Source organism: Neophocaena asiaeorientalis, unplaced genomic scaffold (assembly GCF_003031525.2).
Source record: "Neophocaena asiaeorientalis asiaeorientalis breed wild unplaced genomic scaffold, Neophocaena_asiaeorientalis_V1.1 scaffold496, whole genome shotgun sequence".
NCBI classification, from domain to species: Eukaryota; Metazoa; Chordata; class Mammalia; order Artiodactyla; family Phocoenidae; genus Neophocaena; species Neophocaena asiaeorientalis.
In genome coordinates, this window is record NW_020174375.1 from 2,489,332 (window position 1) to 2,512,328 (window position 22,997).

A 22,997-nucleotide genomic window follows, 5' to 3' on the forward strand; every position below is an offset into this window, starting at 1 on the left:
AGCCTGGGAATGCTCAGAAATTAGGTGGAGGGGGAAAGAAAGCGCCGAGGGGAAAGAAAATGAAACATTGTGCCTACTGCTTTGCAGAGGAATAAATTATACAAGTTCATCACAGGAGGCTGTTTTTAATTTCTTTCTTTCCTCTTTCCATGGCTCTCTGCAATATCCATCGTAGTTTCCTGATGAAAGCCCCTGAAGCGCCAGCCTGGGAGTGAACCTCTCTATTCCTTTTTCAGCTTCTCCATTTCCATTACACTTCTTTGTTTTGCTTTTTTTTTTTTTTAAATTCCAGAAGGCTCATTAAACTTCTCCAGGGAGTCAGTTTAAAAGTGTAGACTCCTCTGAAGGGGTGTTGCAGGGCTGACAGGACCCTGCAAGGTCAGGTAGATGAAGGGGCAGAAGTGCCAAGGAGCTGGCGGGGGCGGGGGGGGGGGCTGCATTTGGTTTCCATTGTGGTCCTCTGTCTGCACCACAGATGGAGGGCTTCCATGATCTAGTGCCACAAGCACTTAAGGATGCTCTGCCTGAAATCTCCTCCCAGAAGATGGGTTTCAATAACAGTGGGTTCGAATGGTCAAAAACTCCTTGTTCTTAGAAGAAATACTGTCCCTCAGGTGCTGACCAGATGAATCCATGGAAGGAAGAAACTAGGAAAAGGGGTTAAATTCCTTCACACTGTGTTTTTCTGGAAACCTCTTTCCGAACGGCTAACATTATTCCATGCTTGCTCAAAGTATGGTTACTCTAACTTTCTCTTCAAAAATATATTATTTATTAAAAAAAACCATGGTCTTCAACACACACACAAACTGCCCTCATGTTGATACTTTAAAATTACACACACACATGCACATATACATACACACTATGCTTTTTCATATCCTTTTGCTGGGGGGATGTTCTATTTTAAAAAATTTTTCCTTTATAGAGGACATGTTATTCCTCTGTAAGAGCTCAATAAATCTATTGATAGGCTATGTATTACGATGTACAATACCAATTCCTGTTATTAAGTCTCAAATTCTGGGGATAACAATTTCTGTCAGATTTTCTTATTATAACATAATTTAAAATGATGTTTACATTTTTATTTCATTTTTCTAAGAGCTTTCCTGTAGGTAATTATCTTTCTTTACAATCTACTGTTAAATGTAACAGAACTAATAATTGCTTCCATAGGAATGGTGGAAATGGACACTCATGCACCTGGGTCTCATTGTGCCTTGTCTGGAGACAAAGTTAACGGGGAACAATGGGTCTACTTCTCTGCGTGGGTTATGGAGGACCTGAAATGCAGGCAAAAGCACATGTTTCTATGTTCCTTGAATTTCAGAGACACCAAGTATCAGGACAAAGATCTGACATAGATTTTAACACAAAAATCTTCAAAAACACTGTGTGAAGTAGAATTCTTTCTAGAAGTACTATATTTCCTTCTTATCCTACCTTTGAGGCTTTTATCAAGATATTTAGATTCTTTGGTCACAGACTTTTTTTTAATTAATAAGATACGGAGTAAGAGTGAACGTGTTTAAGTATGTTGATTTATAACGTCTTACAAAATTAACAAAGACGTTATAACATAATTTAACTTATAATTTAATGTTAAAGGTGACTAAGATTAAGCTTTTATATTCCTTAACTGCTTCCAAATATACAGAATGAAGTGGTACTATGGTGTTTCATTTGCTTGTTTTGAAAGTTTTGAATTTTTTCGCACCAGATGGATATGTTCATGTCATGAACTATGTGAACACGGCAAACCTTAATGGCTATTGCTTCTAGGTCTAAAACTTTCATTACGGTCTATTCTAAAATATGGAAACAGCTTATTTCTTACTTGAAGTGTTGCTGGATCTCTATCGTAAGGCAAATTTTAGAATTATTATATGACGGACTATAATAGAATGCTTTCATGTGAAATGAGGGTTATTTATAGTGCACGGATACCCTTTGATTGTCTTCACGTATCTCTATTTTGACGTACGTGCACTGATGAGTTTTGGTAAGAAAATAATCTTGAAAAACTAATCACCAGCAGATGGCGCTCGGTGCATTCTAAGAGCCCCGCCAGGAGAAAAGATAGGCATTATTTACTTAATTCTATTTTATCCTAAATGTGAAGTTGATATAACAAGCTCTATAATCTCCAAAGATTTCTGTTAATTGAATAAACAACTCTGTGGTAATTTATAGGCTGTCTGATGCTCATCTAAATGGCACTGAATTCAACTCGCGTGTCTGTGTCGAGATAACAAAGCATAAAGTTGTAACCTTCCCCGACGAAACAGGAAAAGAATGTGTTCCTGAAGTATAATGTAAACTCACCAAATGAATTTCCTGCTTAAAAGAAGACAACTGTCATTACTGTGCTTTATTAGCACCTCACTTTCTAAAATGAAGTACGTGAGGGACTTATTTTTGAACGGGTTTATAATCTGCATCATGGATGTTTTAAAGTCCTATAATAAAACTCTTTGAATAGCTATTTGCTGATTACTGAGACACATGTATTGCCTCTGAATGTTATGCAGAATTATGTGTTTGCGTTAAGAAAGTAAGAAAGAAAAAAAAACAGCTTTGAATGGTAAAGGTGATTATACGTGTAAAACTAAATAAACCTGGGGAAACAAAAAACCCCAAAAAACTAAATAACCCTGTAGAATATCTGTCTGAAATGACGTCCTTATGTTTATTTTTTCTCCTTTCCTCTTGCCTGCCTTCTCCTCCTCCAATTAGGAGAAAACTTTGCTCTGAACTTTCAAACTTTAAGTCTTAGTTATTTCCCACTCACCATTACTAGCCGTAATAACTAGCAGTATTTCGTTCCCTCTAGTGACAAAGAGTGTAAGGAATTTTACCTAAATGTCCTCATAAATTCTTCTACACTCACCTTCTCCTACCTCTTACTATCATTCTGTCAATGAGTGCTTTCATTCACTTGATTTTAATTTGGCCTTGCATATGGCACAGGCACCCATGGTCATACGACATTCTCAGTCCTTGTCATTCTTAAGTGGAAGACCTGGATCAGAGTCCCAGTCGTAGAGCTGCTTAACACTGAGGCTTAAACTCTAAAGGTTTCAACTGTTGAATTTCTAGGCAAAGTCTCATTAAACTGAGTGGAGAGTGGCTTTGAAATCCACCGGGTGGGTTTGAAACTCAGTGGGTTTATTGTATTTTCATAATAAACATCATGTTGCATCCCACCATCACTTGCAAGATCTGTTAATACTTAAAACAGGTATTTTTTAGAATACGTACAATCTAGCTCCCATATAATCTTATTACCGTTGAAGAACATTTATCATTTCTTACAAACTATATGAGCATTAATAAAACGAAGAAATTAAAAATGAGCTCTATCAACATAATAGCACATCGTATAATTTCAAAGGATGAAATGGGGTTACACATCACTATAACTCTACAAACAGAAAGGGAGTTGTGGCTCTGCCCAGTGCTTTGAAAATCCACCAAGGTCGGCCCCTGACAGTCGAGTTAGGAAGGGCAGTGTGGAAGGCAGGGTGGCCTCCTGCCAAGGCTCTTGCAGATGAGTGGGTGATCTTAGGGGAATGAGCTGCAAAATCTCAAATTTTTGCTCGTGTGATGATAAAACCAGAGCCAACTGATTTTTCTAAGACTGCATGGCCTTCTGTTCCATTTTTATTGTACAGCTTGGAATGATAAATTTTACTGTGCATTAATTTGCACAAAAGGGTCAATGCTATATTCGAGAGTGTATCCATTGTTTTCAGTAAGATTAATAATAAAATACATTGTCTTTATCCCCAAAGAGATGCAAATATCCTCAGACGAGTGTTATTCGGCTATAGAAAAATGTACTGTTATCAATGCCTTTACGAATAAAAGTCTTGATTCTCAGTGTTTCACTGATCCTTCTTAGTTGGACTCCGTTGTGACAGGATTTGGTAAAAGATATTCATGTTTTATATCACATTTCATCGGTCACCTTTAGGTATGAGTCTCAAGCAAAAGAAAAAAGAGAACAAGGGGGAGGCAGTGGAGGGATCCTCTTCATGGAGGCCGTCCTCACGTATGACACCGCACGTCGGGCACTGAAATCAGGGTGCGGTTTAGTGCAGAGAGCAGTGCAGAATATTACCCTCAAAAGGGCCGCTCATCAAGAAGTTCATCAGAAAAATGGACTTGGATGACGTCACAACTGTTACATCAAAATATTTCGCTTTGTTTACCGATGCCCAGGTAAGAAATACATTTCACTCTTGATCGTTTGCATTACAGGGAGGCTGGGAGTAAGCAAAGCACTGAGTCCGAGAGTGATCTGGAAATGGGTTCTGAGATGAAGGGCATGGAGATGGGTGTTGCTTTACGACTGACTTTCTGACCTGAGTGGTATTCACTTAAATTCACCACAGCTACCTATGTCTCTGAGTCACACCTTCCTTATCATCTGAGTGGGTTTTTTTTTTTTAATGTTCTTTTGATTGCTTTTGCTTTACAATTGCATTTGGTCTTGAATTTCTAAATGGGGCTTATTTTTTAATGGTTTAGAGTAGTCAAGATATCATTCAGATATTATTCAGGAGAATGGAAAAGTTAATTTAGGTTAACTTTAGGTAATAAAATATCCTCTATGGTCTAGTTATGAACTGAAAAGCCTAACTGAAACTACGGCTTATTGTTTAACATTTCTTAAACATTTACTATGTGATCTCATTTTCACTCACAAGAACAGAGAGATCCTTGGACATGAGCTGCCATTTTAGTAGGAGTTGGACATATATTTTTGAGCAGAAAGTCCTATGGCTCTAGTTTGTGTTCACCTATCTTCTCTGAGATCAATAGCCAATATCTTCTTCTTCCTCTTATTTTTTTCTAAGTATTTGTAAGTTTGAAGACCTACTCTCTGTGTGGTGCAACAATGCATCGTCTGCATGGCTCATCTCTCTGCAAAGAATGGTCCTGCAAAGTCAATTACATATCACAAGGAAACTGTTATAGGGCACCTAGTTATAGGAGGGAAGCACTGTTACGGGCACCTAGAAGATGATTAAAGGAAATCTGCTAGAATTCTGCAAATCCCTGATGTAATTCTTTCCAATATTTTCATGAACCACTCTTTCAGCTCTAAACTTACTCGATTAAGGATAGTTAAAAGATCAACCTTCTACCTCTTCTATCTACATCCTGATAAAAATTAAAACATAAAGAAAAAGGGAAACAGAAAATGAAGGTGGAATTTGGGGAGAAAAAAAGGGAATCAACCGTTTTTTTCAATAAATTTTTCTTAAAACAAGTAAGGAAGGTACAGCAGATTGAGTTATCTTTCTTTATATCTCTATTAAAAATGAAAGTAAAAGAAGGGGATAAATTGTTGAAGTTATGACATTTTTTTCCTGTACACAAAGGGTCCCACAGAATGATCTAGTTGAAGTGTTCAGGATAGCCAAAATTTTAGGGAGTGGAAGATTGCTGAAGAAGGAACTGAAAACGTCAAGACAGGATATAATTAAGGCTTTAAAAGGATTTCAACAGAGGGAGGGTCAGGCTAAGGACACACTGTGGTAATGTTTTATAAGTAGTGATAAGAGGAAAAGACAGGCAAAGGAGATACAGTATAAAAATAAGAGCTCAAGACTGAGACTCATTTTTGGATTTTAGTCTTTGAGAACCAACAAAGTTCTCACATAAAGAAAATGGTAATAGAGTCAGAAACATGGATCCCCCTCTTCTCTGACCTCCCAAAGAAAAAGGAGAAGAGAGGGAAGAAAAAGACAGAATTCTTACTCTAGAGAAGAATTTACCGTTCTTCTATTTATCATACACCAGAGTCATTTATCTGGCTCTCTGAAGTATCCCATAGTGGGAAGTTACACCCGGGCCAGGAAGTGCTCAGTGAAGCCAAGAAGGGACCTGGGGGGGATCGGAGAGTGAATCAAAGGAAAAGAGTGGCTGAAATAAACTCATGAGAGATCCTGATTTTTATCTTGAATCGCATGAGTAGCTAAACCTAGCTCAGCACAAAGTAATATGTGCTTCATAAATGACCGTGTTCCCTTTGTGGCTGAATCTGTTTTTCAGAGGCTGTAAAGTAAAGCAATATAAAAATCCACTGGAAACATGAAAAGCCCAATAGATGACAAACTATCCTTGGAGAAAGAAACCTGGGTTTTTTCCCCTCATCTTCCCGAATAAAAGATATTAGATAAGACGTCTCTAGCATGTATTGATCCTACTCCATTGAATGTTGCTCATAAGATTGTAAATATTTATGACTGGCAGGAAACATGGAGGGCTTCTGGACCTCCTGTTAGAGATGAAGAGGATAGAGCTCCAAGGAATTGGGTGGTGCGTCAGAGGTCACATTGCCAGTGAGTGTGTGTGTTTTGTTTTTCACGTGAGGGTAACTTGTCTTCCAGTATAGAACTGCTGTAGGTTTAACATGTAGCTCATAACTCGATGCGTTAGTAGTTGTTAAACCCTTACTATGACATCATTTTTTTCTCCAGATAACTTACTGAGGTTAGTGGTATCATTATATTCATTGAGATAAAGGTATAAAGAGTCGAATAATTCACATTTATAGAGATTCTAAATTATGGGACTAGAATGCTGTCTCACTGCAAAGCTCTTTGTTGTGCAGCCCCTCATCTAGTTAAAGAGAACACAAGTCATCAGTTTAACAAACACAGAAAAACTCTCATAATTGTCAGCTTCAACAAAAGATCCTTATCCCTTTGGGAGGGAGCCTTGATGATGGGGGTGTAATTCAAATGTGCAGTGTGGATATAACATCACTCTTTCAAATTCTACATCTTGTAAATGACTAATGATATCGTAAGGGAGGGAAAGAGGTAGTGAATTACCTTAGTGAACTAATAAAGAGATGCTTCTGTGGTTCTAGAAATATTTATACATTTCCAGGTTTAAAACAATGGAGAAGTAACAGGAGTCCTGTCTATCCACTAACAAGGTATAAAGGGATTAATAGGTATTCATAGCATCTTTTTGTTCCACTAGATTTAAAAATTAGTTAATTGTATGAAATTTGGGGGAGTAATTTATGTAAAATATGTTATTAAAATACGTTCTCTCGCTTTAGTAACTAAACTCCCCCATGTAATCGTAAAAATATCGAAGAAAAACATTATGCCACCTTCTTTTGAGGAGCATCTCTTCATAAATTGTTAAAAATCCATTCTGCTTTAAATAGATATTCCTACTTTCCCAGGACATGGTGGTATTGATGTTGTTAGATCTAGGAGATGATTTTATTTTTTGGATAATACACATGGATTTAACTGTGCATTGTCTGCAAATAATAATGGAAGATGAATGTACAAATCCTCGAATACAATGCAAATGAAATGTCACCCTTAGAAGGAGGACACGGATGTGTGTGTATGTTCCCTCATTAAGGTAAGTTTTTCCTCAATAAATGATATAAGCAATTGCATATTTAACTGGCGATGCTTATGCGAAGGTAAATCAAGATGTTCATACTTCCCTCAAAATAACATCCTATAAGAAATGTCAAAGTAATCAAAAACAGCCCTCCCCTCTCCCCACGCCTGCCTGTGTACATTTTTGCGGGAAAAAACTATTTACATAAATATAAACATAAATGTGAATATATATGTGTGTATATATATATATATATATAGAGAGAGAGAGAGAGAGAGAGAGAGGAGAGAACTTCTGCTTTCAGAACACAATTTAATTTTATATACCATCCTATATAATGACTTTAAAATTGCTAAATAAGAACCGTAGCCAGCAATGCGTGCAAAATACTTCCATTGTTGTAAACTATAAAAATATTGCTTTTATAAAAGCAAAGAGAAAGGGATTTTGGAAAAATTTTGGAAAGAAACTGGAACCTTTGAATGATCTGAGAAATTAAATCATTTAATAAAATAGCAACAGAAGCTTAACTGTTGGAAGTTTAAGATAGCAAAAAGCATTTGAACAGCTAGCTTCTCTTAGTCTCTCATCTGTCAGCCAAAAATTTTTTTTGATATTCCCTGATTGTCTATTTTTCCCCAGTGAAAGTTATTACATTCCTTTACCCATTTTTTAATCAAAATCATTTCTAACTTATTTCAGTCTGTCACAATAATATTTTCATATAAGGAGTGTTGTAACCTAATTCCTTCATTTTAATAATACATTCGTTTTTAATTACTGCAACTTGATCTCAGATTATTCAAATAACTGTTTCATTTTTTATGCTTACCCTGACCCCAGTGTATTTACAGGCTTTTATCCTTACCTGATACCAGTGTAATGTAATTATAGATTGTATTTTAATCATCTACTATATTCTAGTCAGTTTGTTTAAACCACTCCAATCCTGAGCCTTTTATTTCTATGCCTTTTAAAATTCTACAGTGGCATTCTCTTTGCATAAAAGCAAAATTTTTGTAGTTTACAACAATGAAGGAATATATTGCATGCATTGCTGGCTACGGTTCTCATTTAATAATTTTATTTTTTAATTTTATTTATTTATTTATATATTCTCATTTAATAATTTTAAAGTCACTATACAGGACGGTATGTAAAATCAAATCATGCTTTGTAAACAGAAGAAGAAGTACATTGTACATCTCTTGAAATCTTTACACCTGTTTGTTTTCCAGATTGCCCCCCCTCCCATCCCCACAGCTTTAAAACCACAGATATGCATTAGGCTTATGATCATTGTATCTGTGTCTGTATATTCAAATCCCTGTAAATAGCTGCTTGGTCACAACAACAGAGGCCAAGTTTCATTTGTGGTGGAATAGGCTTCTCTGATATGAATTACTTTTATTAGTATTTTTACTATTGATCATTTCATAATTGCTTGATTATTTCCTAAACTATCACCCATCAAGAAAATCCATTATTTCTAAGCTCTTTAGGCCAGTATTTGAGCTCTTTGCACAATGGCTGATTTCAGCCACACATTTAACAATGAGCCAGGAATTTGGTCTGAGAAGATGACTGACAATATCGACAATCTATAAAGGCCTAGTGTTCATCTTCCGATCAGATTTATAGGTCTGAGAAATGGATTTTCCTGAGTGAGTCTGATTATCTTCTCAAAATCCTGGAATCACTAGATTTCTCATTGTCCTCACGCTTCATAGCCACTCAATCATTAAATCCTGCCAATTCTGTATCCAAGGTATCTTTCAAATCTCTCTCCCCTTTTCCTCCTCCAGTGACGCTCACCCAGTTCAGACCCCATCAAATCTATCTCACAATGGTTAATCTCCCTACCTCCTGTCTTATGCTTTTCCAATCTGTCCTCCACACTTTTGCATGAATGCATGGCTAATGCACAAACTTGATCCTGTTCCCACCTTCAATTAAAATCTTTGAGTGGCTCTCCATTGCCTACAGGAGGGAACTCAAGCTATTTATTCATGACATCCTAGCAGTAAAGCGTCATCCTGGCTATCACTTTTGATTGTGAGGACTCAAGCTGATCTCAACAGATAACATTCAATTGTACGTACAGGTAAAATTTGGGGAGGGAACACAGATGAGTGAGAGGTTATAAAGCTCTGACATTAATGGTTAACAAAAAACAGGACTGTTCATAAATCAATGCTGGTTATGACTACAGATCAAACCTTCCAAGTTTCTATCTATGGATTAGACTTCCTCTTTCCCCCTCCATGTTCTACACTTCATCTTTAATCCGTTCTTTAACTCAAACTAGACAAAACTGTGGCGATAAATGCCTTAAAGATAAATACAACACACAGAATAGAATATAATTTTAAACCACTGACTTCTTTCACATTCAGTTCAACTACTGAGATTTTGGTGACGTTTTCACTCATTGTTAAATAAATTGCAATGAGGCCCCTTGAAAATTAATTTCCAGAAATGCTGGTGACAAATTATGAAAGCGTAAATAAGAGGACCAAAATGTGTGCCAAAAACATCAGACAACAAGAAGCCATTCTGCATGCTTTTTGCTCCTATTGTAAATTCTGCCTGCTGAATAAAGGCCACATGAACTTATTTAACTGGTTAGTTGTTAGAAATAACTCAGAGAACCCTGAACATACATTTACCATTACAAAACATCTCAGAATGCAAAATAAAATAATGGTATGAAGTAGGCATTTAGGGACAAACTGTTTGCTAACTCTCAAAAATGAATTATGCCGTTTTTTCCAACCTCTGTGGAGAAAAGCATGCTTCCCTTCGGGATTTCTTCTACCATTTGGTGCAACATTTACTTGGCTACAATAACACAAGCTTCATTAGAAAAGTAAAATGCAATTGTGTCCATGAGATGAAAGGACAATTTATTAAGTAAAGCAACTGGAACTCTAGAATGAAATAATATGAAAAGTTAGAAGCTTACAGTGAATTAAAACGTGAATCGTACCGGTATACTGTGGCTAAATGCAGAACTGAAGATTAGCTTTATTAAGGGGAAACTGACAGTGGCTTGAATGATTTGAAAAAAAAGAAAAGATATATGAATTCTAAACAACCTGCTTTATGTACTCGGCTAAACTTAGCGTTGGTGCTATTTTAGTAAATTTGAAAGTACTACTGGTTAACTACAAAAGTACTAAGAAATATAGACCCCCAAAATAACAGGTATTGTGATTTTTATAGCAAAGTCTGTATTCAATGATTCAGGGACCTAGAAAGGATGCTTCATGTTAAAATAAAATAAAATAAAACAAAGCCTATAACCATCGCATCAACTGTGTTCAGAAGGGACATAGGTGACACGTTGTATACTGACCACCTAGTTGCTCCTGAAGTCGGTAAAAACTGTGCTTTTAAATGAAACACAGAACTTAGTACCAACTGTTCAAAATCAAAGGTCTTTATGAATTCTGAAAGCTAGAGCCCATGTTAGCCGGAGGGAAAGGGAGAGAGGTGGAGACAGGTAAATCAAACTTCCCTGCACACATTTGACTTGCCTTCAAACGCTTACTGAATCTTCAGCGTGTTTTCTTCTAAATGGAAATGACAGATTTTAAAACACCTTTCAGTGTATCTCAGTGCATTACATCACTTAAGTCATTTACAGAATTGTATAAAATTACCCTGAAATCGCATCAAGTATAGCAGTGTACCATGAAACTAAAAGAAAAAAAAATCATAAAAAACACATTTCATTTTGCAAGAGAAATAATAGAGTCAAGGGTGTAAGGATGAAACAGTTACCCCCTTTCATGTTCTTGAGCACAATCTAACTTATTACAACATTCTTTGAATCCATGGAAGACCCTTATTTTTTTTTTTTTTTCAAAAAGAAAACAGTGAATTAAAAAAAAAATATTGGTTCAGTGAATTATTGAAAAAAGTAACAATTAAGGGTAATAGAAAAGGAATATCTATTAACCTTCTAATTGTAACATTAGAAAATTGTGAAAATCCTGAGTAGATTTAGCATAACATTGTTTTTGAAAATTAGTTCTTGTTATAATTTGATTTTGATTATTTTCTAGTGAATATATATATTACAGCTATATTCATATTTCTAGTGAAAAAAATATACAGTATTTCCTAAGTCTTCAAATATTTTCACAAAATCCATACTTTCCTCAAGATAAATAATTTTAAATGTGGTCTAGCTTTATCACCAAAACCCTGCAATTTTAAAGTTTGGCTCCTATAGCAGAGAGCAAAGAATTGTACTTCTGTCTGTTCCCTGTATCTCATGCTTACAGTTTCAGAAGATCAAAGGGAGTCCTGGATACTCACCAATTAATCTTAAAAGGACTCAAGAGAAGACAACAGGCCAAAAGTTTGGTCAATAAAATATCCTACTCAAGTAGTTGCCTCCTCCCGTTTTCAGACCCTGAAGGTAATTAGCTTACCATTCAGTTCCTGTTCAATATGGCTTCTGCATTAAATAGAAGCTTCTCTTCAGTGCTAACTGGCTGCTGGGCAGGTTGTCTGCACTTGCTCTTAGGATCGTGATGTTTGTGACCCCCTTCTTTTAGATAAGAAGAACAACCCCTAAACCCATAATGAATCACCAAGTTTGCTTATTGGTTTGGCTCCATTTGCTAGGTCATCAAAGACGATCATGTTTAGAGCAAAGAACCGACATTTTTTAAATCAGAAAAATCTGGGTGGGGAAGTCAGCTCTGAATATCTAGCAGCTGTGTGACCTTGGGCAATTAACTTAACCCTCTAAAACACAATTTCCCCATCTGGAAAATGGGGATTATCCTGCCTGCTCTCAGGCGATTATTATATAAGATCACTTTATATGAAGGTACACGGCACAGGGATGAGCAGGGAATAGGTGCTTCAAAAACGTTTGCTCTCTTCTCATAATTATTTAGCTGGAATGGCAGAGACTTCCCTGGAAGCTTCAACTAGGGCAGATTGTAAAATATCACCTGCTTGAAGTATTGTCCTAGAAGGCATTGGCCGTAGAAAGCACATTTTGTTTGCCACTCTGTTGTTGGCCCTGGTTGCCTTTTGGGGAGTGATTTATATCACTGATTTCAGAATGTTATTCCCAAGGAAGACTGGCCCTGTTTAGCTTTCAGCCCTCTATTGTCTGCTGCATTTTTGGAATAAATTTGCATTTGCTAATATTCTGTGCGCTAGGAATCCAGAAAATAGGTATTCGCTGCAAACACCACAACTCTTGGGATTTACATATATTTGTAATTCCACAGAATTCCATATCGTTGGGATTTTGTTTTGTTTTGCTTTGCTTTTTAGATCACAGATTGAGTTTTTTAAGCTGGATAGAGCAAGTGAAGCTATGAAAAAGGAGAAATAAAGTCATTGGGACTGATGTGATATTTTAAGTTTTTGCTCTAGTAGGTATTTTCTTTAAATATGTATATTTCATATACATTTACTTAGAGAAATTTAAATAGGTATTTTAAAAAATTTGGTTCAATAAATAAGTGAATATGACACATATGATTCATAAATATTTTCTAAATTTTATCAGTGTAGCTAGATTGGAAACACTGACCTCAGGTTAAATATTCCATCATGTGTCATCAGCAGTATACTATGAAGTCTGGATTTGTTTATATTCAAAATCTGGTTAAGCATTTAATTTTTTAAATTCTAAAGCAATTGTATGTGTATGTATGTGTGTGTAACATAGTTTGGGGCATTAATTTTAAAAACAAAAACTATAAATGTGCAAAAATATTTATATGAACAACACTCCTGGATAGAAACTCCGCTTCTAATAGTAGAACTTGACGCACATCCTGGTCCCTTGGCACGCCCAGCTCAGAGCCATCTGCTACGTTGGCACTGTGCCCACTCACAAGGAGTTATGCCAGTCTGACATGATATAGGTGACACCAAAATGAAGGTTTGAGAGGATAGATAGCAGAGTGAGCTATGACCCCCTCTTGTAATCAGGACCTTTGGTGGCTGTCTTTATTGGAGAGGAGGATTTGTGTAACTCTGTGGCCCCCATGTTACCAAAATCTCCATTACAAAGAAAAAATTCAGTGTGCTATCACTCACCAGAGTATTAAAAATTTTACCAAAGTGTGGAAAGTTAAATATTTCAGCCTGAGACCTTGCACCATCTTGGACTTAATTTTATCAGCACATATATTCTTAGTAGGCCAAGGATAATTGGCGGCATAAGTGATTTTCAAAGAGACTTTCAAAGGGCTATGTATTAACATACATAATACATGTGTTTTATGGAAGGCAGTAGCACTAAAAGAATCTACTACTTACATTTTTGTTCAAAGCATTTCTTAAATGCTTTTCCTATACTATATCTGTCAGTTTCATTGCATTTATTTTCTTCAGTCCTTATACTAATGTACTGAATTTCCACTCTCTTGCTGGGGATCAAATAAAAAATTCACATTTTTGATATCATTGTTATTCTACCAAACGCCCTGTAACTTTTTACAAAATGTTCATACTGTTAAAATTTGTAGTTTCCTGTCTTCCATTGCCTTGCACTTTTCTGAGTTAACTATGTTATTTAGAGAGGAAGCCATACTCCAAGGCTTGTAAGGGAATTCAGAGAAATAGATATTTTTATACAACCAGTGGGTCAAGTCATCTTGAGTCCAAATAGGCATTAGCAGTGCAGAAGTGAAAATGCCCACCCCGCATTCTTGAAGCATAACGGAATTTTCCTTAGCTTCTCTATAGCTTATAAAAAGAGCAGTAATTTAGAAAGATGAAAAAAACCTTGCAGAACACAACCTGACTTCCTCTATTCCTGAATTTGTAATTTATAGGCCAGCATTACCTGGTCACATTTGGTAGCACAAAACATAAGCTGGCAACTAAGAGATAATTTTCGTCATTAATTTATTCAGACACTTACTCAATCTCTATTCATGGAACACACGTTATGGTCAAGGCAATGTGGAGCCCAGAGGGTAAAAGATTACATGGATTGTTCCCTCAAAGTGCTCAGCCTGTCTTCATAAAAGAGGGGTGGCAGTTTTCTCCTCTCCTGTCCCATTATGGGGGACTCTTAGGCCTTAGATCTCACTAGATCTGTATACTGAGATGCCAGTGAATACGTGCATAAGAAATGTTCATGACACCCTCAAAGACACATCATCTTTAAAAAACCTCTGACATAGGGGCAGGTGAAATAGAGATAATATGAAACAGTTTAGTACAATTTAAAAGGCTGTCAAGATGACAAACTCATGTTGCGTGTTCTGTTATAATCTGGTCATTTTGTTAACTGTGTTGCTTTGGGTCATTGTTTATCTTCTCTAAGCCTCAGTTCATTTTTCTGTAAAATGGGGTCATAACTCCTACTTCCTAGGGTTGTTCTGAGGATTGTATAGCGCACGTAAAATGCCTAACCCAGAGAAGGGGCTCAAGCCTGTGTGACTCAGGCATGAATAATACACCCCATTCCTTGCTTTTGTTTTTAATTGGAGTCTATGGCCTATTTTGGAAATTTGATTTGAAATGTGCTAAGACCTTTCTAAAGCGGGTTTGTTGCTTTTTCAAATACATCTTCTTATAATCTTTACCACTAAAGAAGTCCCAGTTGCTTGCTTTAAAAAAATAAATGTCAAATTATGTACCACGAAATAAAAACAACATATCCTTGCCTTGATATATATACTGTCCTTTTCCTCACTCGATCAGTGTCTCACCCTCCAGAGCTGCAGAAAATAAGCCCTGTCTATTTTGTTCACTATGATATCCTTAAACCCTATCAGAATGTCCAGCACATGTAGGCAAACAATAAAGATCTGTGAAATGGAGGAATGTCATTATCCCTGCCATTGGTCAGGAACACAAAGGAGGCATCCTCTTTGCTCCCACCAACAAGCAAGGTAAGAAAGCAGAGAGGGTCACGATGAATGAAAAGAATTCATGGTTGATTTCATTCATGCATAAATGCATCCATCATTTTACCATGTGTACTCTGATTATAGTTGAAGATATTAATAAATAAAGTTGAGTCCTTGGCTGTAAGAACTTATTATTTAGTTGTGTAGTGAATACAGCAGTCCCCCCTCATCCATGGTTTCGCATTCCACGGTTTCAGTTATCTGTGGTCAACTGTGGTCCGAGAATACTACACGAGAAATTCCAGAAACAAACAATTCATAAGTTTAAATTGTATGCCTTTCTGAGCAGCGTGATGAAATCTGGTGCCATCCTGCTCCCTCCTGCCCTGGACGTGAATCATCCCTTTGTCCAGTGTATCCCTGCAGTATACACTACCCGCCTGTTAGTCACTTAGTAGCTGTCTTGGTTATTCGATTGACTGTCTCGGTATCACAGTACTTGTGTTCAAGTAATCCTTATTTTACTTAATAATGGCCTAAAGCACAAGAGTAGTGATGCTGGCAATTCGGATATTCTCTTACTGTGCCTAATTTATAAATTAAACTTTATCAAGATATGTATGTATAGGGAAAAAACAGTATAAATAGGGTTCAGTACCACCCATGGTTTCAGGCATCCATTGTGGGTCTTAGAAAGTATCCCCTTTGGATAAGGGGAGACTACTGTACACACACACACACACACACACACACACACACACACACACACACACAGGCAGTCATTAAGAGCATTCATATGTCAAGCTGAATCATACAAACATCACTTGTTACAGGAGTTTGGGGGAGTAGAAAATCATTATGCCTAAAGTAGCTGGGGAAGCCTGAGGAAAAGAGGTGGGATTTGAGTTCTCGTGAAGAATGTATGAGGCTGATGTTGTGCAGAGGAGTCTTGCCCCAGCAAAGGAACCCAGGTTGGCAAGTGTTCTGTTTACCTTTGGCCTTGATGGCAAAGCCAAGAAAACTGGATTCTTCTACAGCTACTGAGAATGTGGGAAATCCACGTAGTTATTCTGAGTCTCACTTTCTTCATCTTTAAAAGTAAAAGGCTAGTATTTTGGTTCCTTTCAACTAATTCAAAGACCAAAATTGACAAATGGAGTAAAGGGACGATGCTATGCCAATAAATACTGCCACCACGAGACAACTCCGGGTGAGGTTTTAGAGCTTCAAAAATGAATAAAATGGTTTCCTATGAGCCTAAGCTTACTCATTGTCGTGTGTGAAATAGAGCTACAGTAAGGTAAGAATCCAGTTAAATACCTTATAACCTTGCTAATCTCCAACTAGCTCCTCTCAAATGGCATATTAAAAATATATTTGGAAGGGAATGTCATGATCCCAATAAAGAGAAGCCTGTTAATACGGACCAGGAAGGTCTTCACTGTCAAGCATGAGTTTTCTATGATGACTCTGGGCCCAGATGTGGAAGTTTTCCAAAATGAATGATCCATTCATATTGTAATAGAGCAACTACCTGAGGCATCATTTCTGTGTGAGCCTTCAGAGTTAAGAGTGCTTTCTATAACAGCTCTCATAATTGGTAGATTAGAATAACTAAGGAATGCGCATTGAAACTAGTCTCCTTTATTAAAGATCTAGTTAAGGTTTTTGATCAATGTTTCTAACATTTCACAATGAGGCTCCTAAAAAATAGAACAGCAATTTTTTTTTAATTGAATGAACTGAAATAGCAAACCTAAAAGCATAATGTCTGTTGAAATATATAGAATATTACTGCTATATTACTTTTAGTAATTAGGAATGTTCATTTTAGAGCATGGGTTCATCTATATTTAAGATTAGCTTGAATTATGATACAACTATGGATAACAAGTATAATTTAGCCTCGCTGTTATTTAAAAATAACTACCATTGTATGCAGAGTAAATAAATGGTGTGTGTGTGTGTGATTTTCAGCTGCTAAGTGTTATCTTGGATAGGCAAGACTCCCCAAATTTTCAGAAACGCTGTGGGTGTCATGATTTTGTTCCCTTCACTGATGCCATGGTTTGTGACTGTTCCCATCTAAGCCAATGAAAGACACTGGTGATTATTGCTACTGAAGCATATGTCTTGGGTCTTCTTTGGTATTTACAAAGCAGGCACTTAGGAAAGTCTGTTAAAAGCACAGATTATCTCTTATTAATATTATTAATATGCATTTGTCAGTGTCACAGGCAGTTACGGGCCTTACTGTCCATTATTGTATATGTGTAGGTGTTGGGAAATTTCTATACTCTCCAACATGTCTTCCATCAGACAATTCCTGACTGTGGGCATTCCAACTGTAGGGTTTCATTTGGATATGGTTACAGAAGCCCTGGGAAAGAGTGCTAAGACTCTACTGCTCAGTGAATACTTGCATAATGGGGAAGTGGGTGGGGACAAAGGTTCCAGGCTGATAAGCGGTACTTTGAAGTTATCTTTTGCAGACGTGCATTGCTTCAGAACACCAGAAGCCCAGAAGGAGGAGGAGAAACAAAGGAGGTAAGAGGAGAATGAAAAGAAAAGGGCCCACCACGTAGCTTTGCTTAGGGATGGCCCTGCTCATCCACCATATACCATTCCCACGCTGGTAGCGGGTCACTACAGAGTTGTGTATGTGTGTGTTCAAGAATACGGGGTATTTGGCTAAGTCACAATAGGACATCACTAGATTCACTGACCATCATGGCAAGAGTTGTCATTTCAGGGTATTTATCAATGTATTTTGAATTATAGAGTCATAAAATATACTCCAAATATATGAACTATAGTTTTTGGCCTGGATGCGGAGGAAAATTTTTAATATGTGCCTAGATTTTTATTTTATTTTTTTTTTTTTTTGCGGTATGCGGGCCTCTCACTGTTGTGGTCTCTCCCGTTGCGGAACACAGGCTCCGGACGCGCAGGCCCAGCAGCCATGGCCCACAGGCCCAGCCGCTCCGCGGCATGTGGGATCCTCCCGGACCGGGCACGAACCCGCGTCCCCTGCATCGGCAGGCGGACTCTCAACCACCGCGCCACCAGGGAAGCCCCTAGATTTTGATTTTTAATTACACAGGTGACTGCTTAAACATTCCCTTTAATATAGAAAATTAAAATGTTTATTTAAGTTGAAATGGATAAGTATTTTTATAATTTTATAAACAGACTGAAAGATTTCCTTCCGAATATATCTTTTAAAGCAAAGCACGTGCATTTTGGTCAGTACAGAGTTATCTGTCTTCAACTTATGTGTCTAATATGCAACGAAAGTAGGTGACGGAGCCGCTCTAAAGTTGGAGATAAAATGCCTTTAGACGTTACTCTAACAAGACTCGTGTGCTATTAGTATTCTCTCAGGGATCAATTTTAAAAGTTGTAACATAATAAAAAATGGTTGGACTATATTTCCCCACAGCTTTCATTTTATTATGTTGCATGAAGCATGCCTTTATTGGCTATAGCATTACTGGAAGTAAAATATACGGGGTACTGAAAAATTCTGTCACTTTGTATTAGCTGTAAATTATCGACTAGGATAAACCCTAATTTCATTTGTCACATTCTGTTGCATTGCTGCTCTTCCTTGCTCCCATTCTGTCATTCTGGCAGGCCCGCGCTGCCCCAGGTATCACGCCATCGCCATCTGTACCCGACATCTGTCTCTCTATTGATCACACGGGTTTAGCACTTGATCAAACAGAGCACAACAGAATACATCTCTTTTTGCAATACTGCCAATGCCAACTGCTGCATGAAATCTACTACAAAAGCCTCCTTTACCTAGTTGAAAAACCGCATTTGTGTGGCTCTTCTTTGCTATAAACCTCAGCATTTCCCACCCCACCCCACCCCACCGCCTTACATGGAGCAAGAGTTACATGAAAATAAATCTAGTTTTCATATATTTGAGAATTAATCAGGTTAAATGTGGCCAATGCCGCTGATGACAATGAGAGTCACCAGGAGAGTTATGGAAGATGCTGTATGCTTTTTAGGCCTACCTATATGAAAATCATGGTTCCTACTCTATTCGTCTGTTTGGGGGTGTCTGTCAGGATGCATGAAACCTTAGACTGGCCAACAGACTTTTTCACTTTTCATGCAGCTGCTTTGGTGCTGTGTAACAGGACCTTTAAAGCCACCCAAGCCACGAGACAAGTGTTTCACATTGGCACATAGCGTTCAAGTGTTTCTGAACCTTCTAGGTTTCACCTAGTATAGGCAGCCCCTGTGAAGTTATGAAGCAATTGCAGATTTTTGGTTAGCTACAGGAAAAAGCAGCATAATTTCTAAAGGGCCACAGGGCTTTTACCCATGTGACTCTCACTCACCTTAAGGTAGGGACACATGCACAGCCATGAAAACCAATGCCAAGATGTTGCAATAAAGCCAGCACAGTGGAAAGATAAGGCTACGGGGACATATTCAAGGAGAGTAAAAGCCAGAACAGCAGCATTTTTAGTTCCCAGAAACACAACAGTAGGATTAAAGTACACAGTTATTTTTGTTCTCATATTTTCACACTTTCCGCAGTGAGACAAATTGTTTCCAGGGGCAATATCTTATACTCGCCATGTAAACAAATAAATAAAAATGCCCTTAAAATTTTAAGATAGATAGCCGTATCGTGTTTAAAACCTATTCAATATCTTACTAGCCAGACAGTGCATACTTTGCTCATAGCCTTACAAATTACTTTGGGGGAAGGCGGTGAAGAAAAAGCCTTCAATATTAAAAATGATCAAGTTTTAGGGCTTCCCTGGTGGCGCAGTGGTTGAGAGTCCGCCTGCCGATGCAGGGGACACAGGTTCGTGCCCTGGTCCGGGAAGATCCCACATGCCGCGGAGCGGCTGGGCCCGTGAGCCACGGCCGCTGAGCCTGCGCGTCCGGAGCCTGTGCTCCGCAACGGGAGAGGCCACAACGGTGAGAGGCCCGCGTACCGCAAAAAAAAAAAATGATCAAGTTTGAAAATATTTTTTATTTTAACTGATTCATGGCAGTTATAAAATTAGCAGTATTAGTTACATCATAAGACAAGTGGATTCTAGCAATGTATTATTCATAAGATGTTTTGTAGCCAAATAACATTAGAGTATATAGTTGTACCAACAACTTAATATTTTAGAGCTAATTGAAAGTGTTCTTCCTATAAAGATCAAGCCTCTTCTACCCAACACACTTCAGTCATTAAAATAACACTTTTAATGCCTTGTCTCTAAATGATGCCTGACATTAATGCAAAGCTATATTTAAAGCACTCAAATGACCAGTTCTTTTGTAATGTATTCTATATGATCAGACATTGGGTCAGAGTTGGGCAGTGTGTATGAAGTAATATCAAGTGGAAGCTAATTAAACTATATTCGCTATAGAACTTTACAGAAAAAAGAGACCAATAATCATCAGAAGGTATTCTGAAAATGGCATTTCTAAAAGGCCTGCAGCATGCTTTAATCTCCTTGCATAAGCGTAAATTTTGACATAAAGGTTTTATTGTAAGCTCAAAACTTCAGTCAGAAAATAATTTTTTACTATGTCAATAAAGTCATTATGAAGTCTCTCAAATGCTTTTCTTGTATGATTTTTACTTCCTAAACAAATCAAGTTTCATTTTCAAGACAATAATGTTATGTTTCAGTATTTTGCCACATTTTCATTTAACTAAATATCTTCCTGAAAACAGTTAGTCTTCCTTGTCTCTGCTGAGACTGCTGTTACAATTACTACACCACACACACACACACACACACACACACACACACACACACACACACACAAACACACATACAAACACATTAAATTTCCCCTAACCATCACAAAATGCAGGAAAGCAGACACACTGAAGGTCTGTATCTATGGCAGACTTGTTCGCCAACTGCAAAAATCCCCCCCAACAATAGTTACTTAAATCTTCTATAGCCAGGGCCAATTTTGCAACAGTCACGTTTGGGCTTACAAATCATGCCCTAGTTGTGTTCTCTGTTATCCCTCAGACACATCTGTGACAAAAAGGAAAAAAAAATCACATGCTTTACCTCCATCGGTAGAAAAAATTGGTCATTACCTCTTTTACAATTCAGATTTCTTACATTCTCTTTGAAAAACTTAGATTCACTCGAGAACAGCAGGTCATAGAACAAGAAATTCAGGTACAATATTCATCTCTAGAGATCAGGGGCCCTAGACAAAGACTTTGGTACTGATGTCTTTTATTCAGAGAATTTTCATTGATGTGACTTAATCTCAAACTTTTCATCCCTGCATGTTATGACAGAGCTTCCAAGCCTGAACGTACTACTTCCTGCTGTCTAGAATAAAGCACACGTTTATGAAGGAATAATTCTACGTCTGACACTACATATTTTCAAGAGTGTGGACCTAAGAAATTCTTTATAAAGCCAGTTGAATACAGATTTATGGTTGAATATTTGATTTTAAATTAAATAATTCAACTTATCTTTTAATTTAAGCCCTCTCATAGAAAGAAATGAAGCAATCACATCTCTCTTTGTTCATAACGGTAATATCCCCTGATTCCCATTCTAGTTTTTGGACTCAAAGGAAATTTTGTTGACTGTAAACTAACAATCCCCTATCTACCCCGGTGGAAAAAAAGTGAATTTCATTTGTACCTTATTCCTACAGTACTGATGGGAAATTCCACTTGACCATGATGACTATATTTATTATTGTAATCAGTAACAGAGAAAAATATCAGGTGGTGAATAGTTGCCTGTAATATTTAGCAAGCACAAATTAAAAATCTAACCATAAGTATTGTTAAAATATGTAATAACATACTAGAAATGCTAACACTGTTATAAGACCCACTCTGAGTATAAACATTTGCTGAAACAGTACAATATCCAATGTTCATTTAAAGAATAGCACATTTAACTATTAGCAACTATTTGGTATAAATAGGAATTAAAGTATGTTATTTCTACACTTAATGATAGTTTTGTCCCCACTTTGTGGTAGAAAAGATGCATTGTTACATTATTATATCATGTAACGATGAACATATGGTTAACAAACAAAAAGACCGATTTGTTTTTTACCGAAGTGTTTTCAAACTTTAAGGCAGATTAATCAGATTGTCCAACATCATACTTTGGTGAAATGTACTTTAAAGTTACTGATTATTTAATGCATTTAGCCTCAATCATCGGCATTTTAGAAATTCAGGTGTCTTTTTCTTTCACATAAATTTGGTTTTCTCCCGTGGCAGTTCTTGCAAACGTAATTCAGACTTCCAGTAGTAATCCCAATTCCAAAAGGAATTAAGAGATTTATAGTAAAAATGAAGACTATTTCCAAGAACGGTTTCTATTATAACATTTCTGGTTGAGAGATGAGGCTTGTGTGAACTGTCTCAGGGTTCAGAGGAGCTGTCCACGGCTGGGCTCTGTGTATAAAGTTTCTGCTGTGGTTTCTACAGTTCCCCAACCTCCAAGTGTTAAAAGTCAGACGTCAGTGCCACAAAACCCATCATTAGAATTTAAACCACTGATCTCTGGAACCTAGGATTTAAATTCCCAGCATATCATTATGTAACACAACAAGTCACTTGAAAATTGCAGCTAATTCCAGGCATCCTACAGCCCTTCGTTTGGTTTGCTAATGAGGAGAGCCGAGCGAGGAGCCCGCCCCCTTTGGGTGACCCTCGCCTCTTAGGTTGGTCCTGCTCAGGTGTGTTGGAGATAGTTCCAACACCCTCAGAAACCAGATGCCTAC

At 37.3% G+C, this 22,997-nt stretch overlaps 1 protein-coding gene and 1 pseudogene across 1 annotated transcript in view; one reads left to right on the forward strand and one right to left on the reverse strand.

Annotated features, from left to right (window-relative positions):
• Nucleotides 1-22,997, reverse strand: part of ZFPM2 (zinc finger protein, FOG family member 2) — a 360,181-nt gene that overhangs the window by 23,507 nt on the left and 313,677 nt on the right. The gene's annotated exons all lie outside the window — the stretch shown is intronic.
• Nucleotides 4,165-22,997, forward strand: part of LOC112407158 (60S ribosomal protein L12-like) — a 33,762-nt pseudogene continuing 14,929 nt past the window's right edge.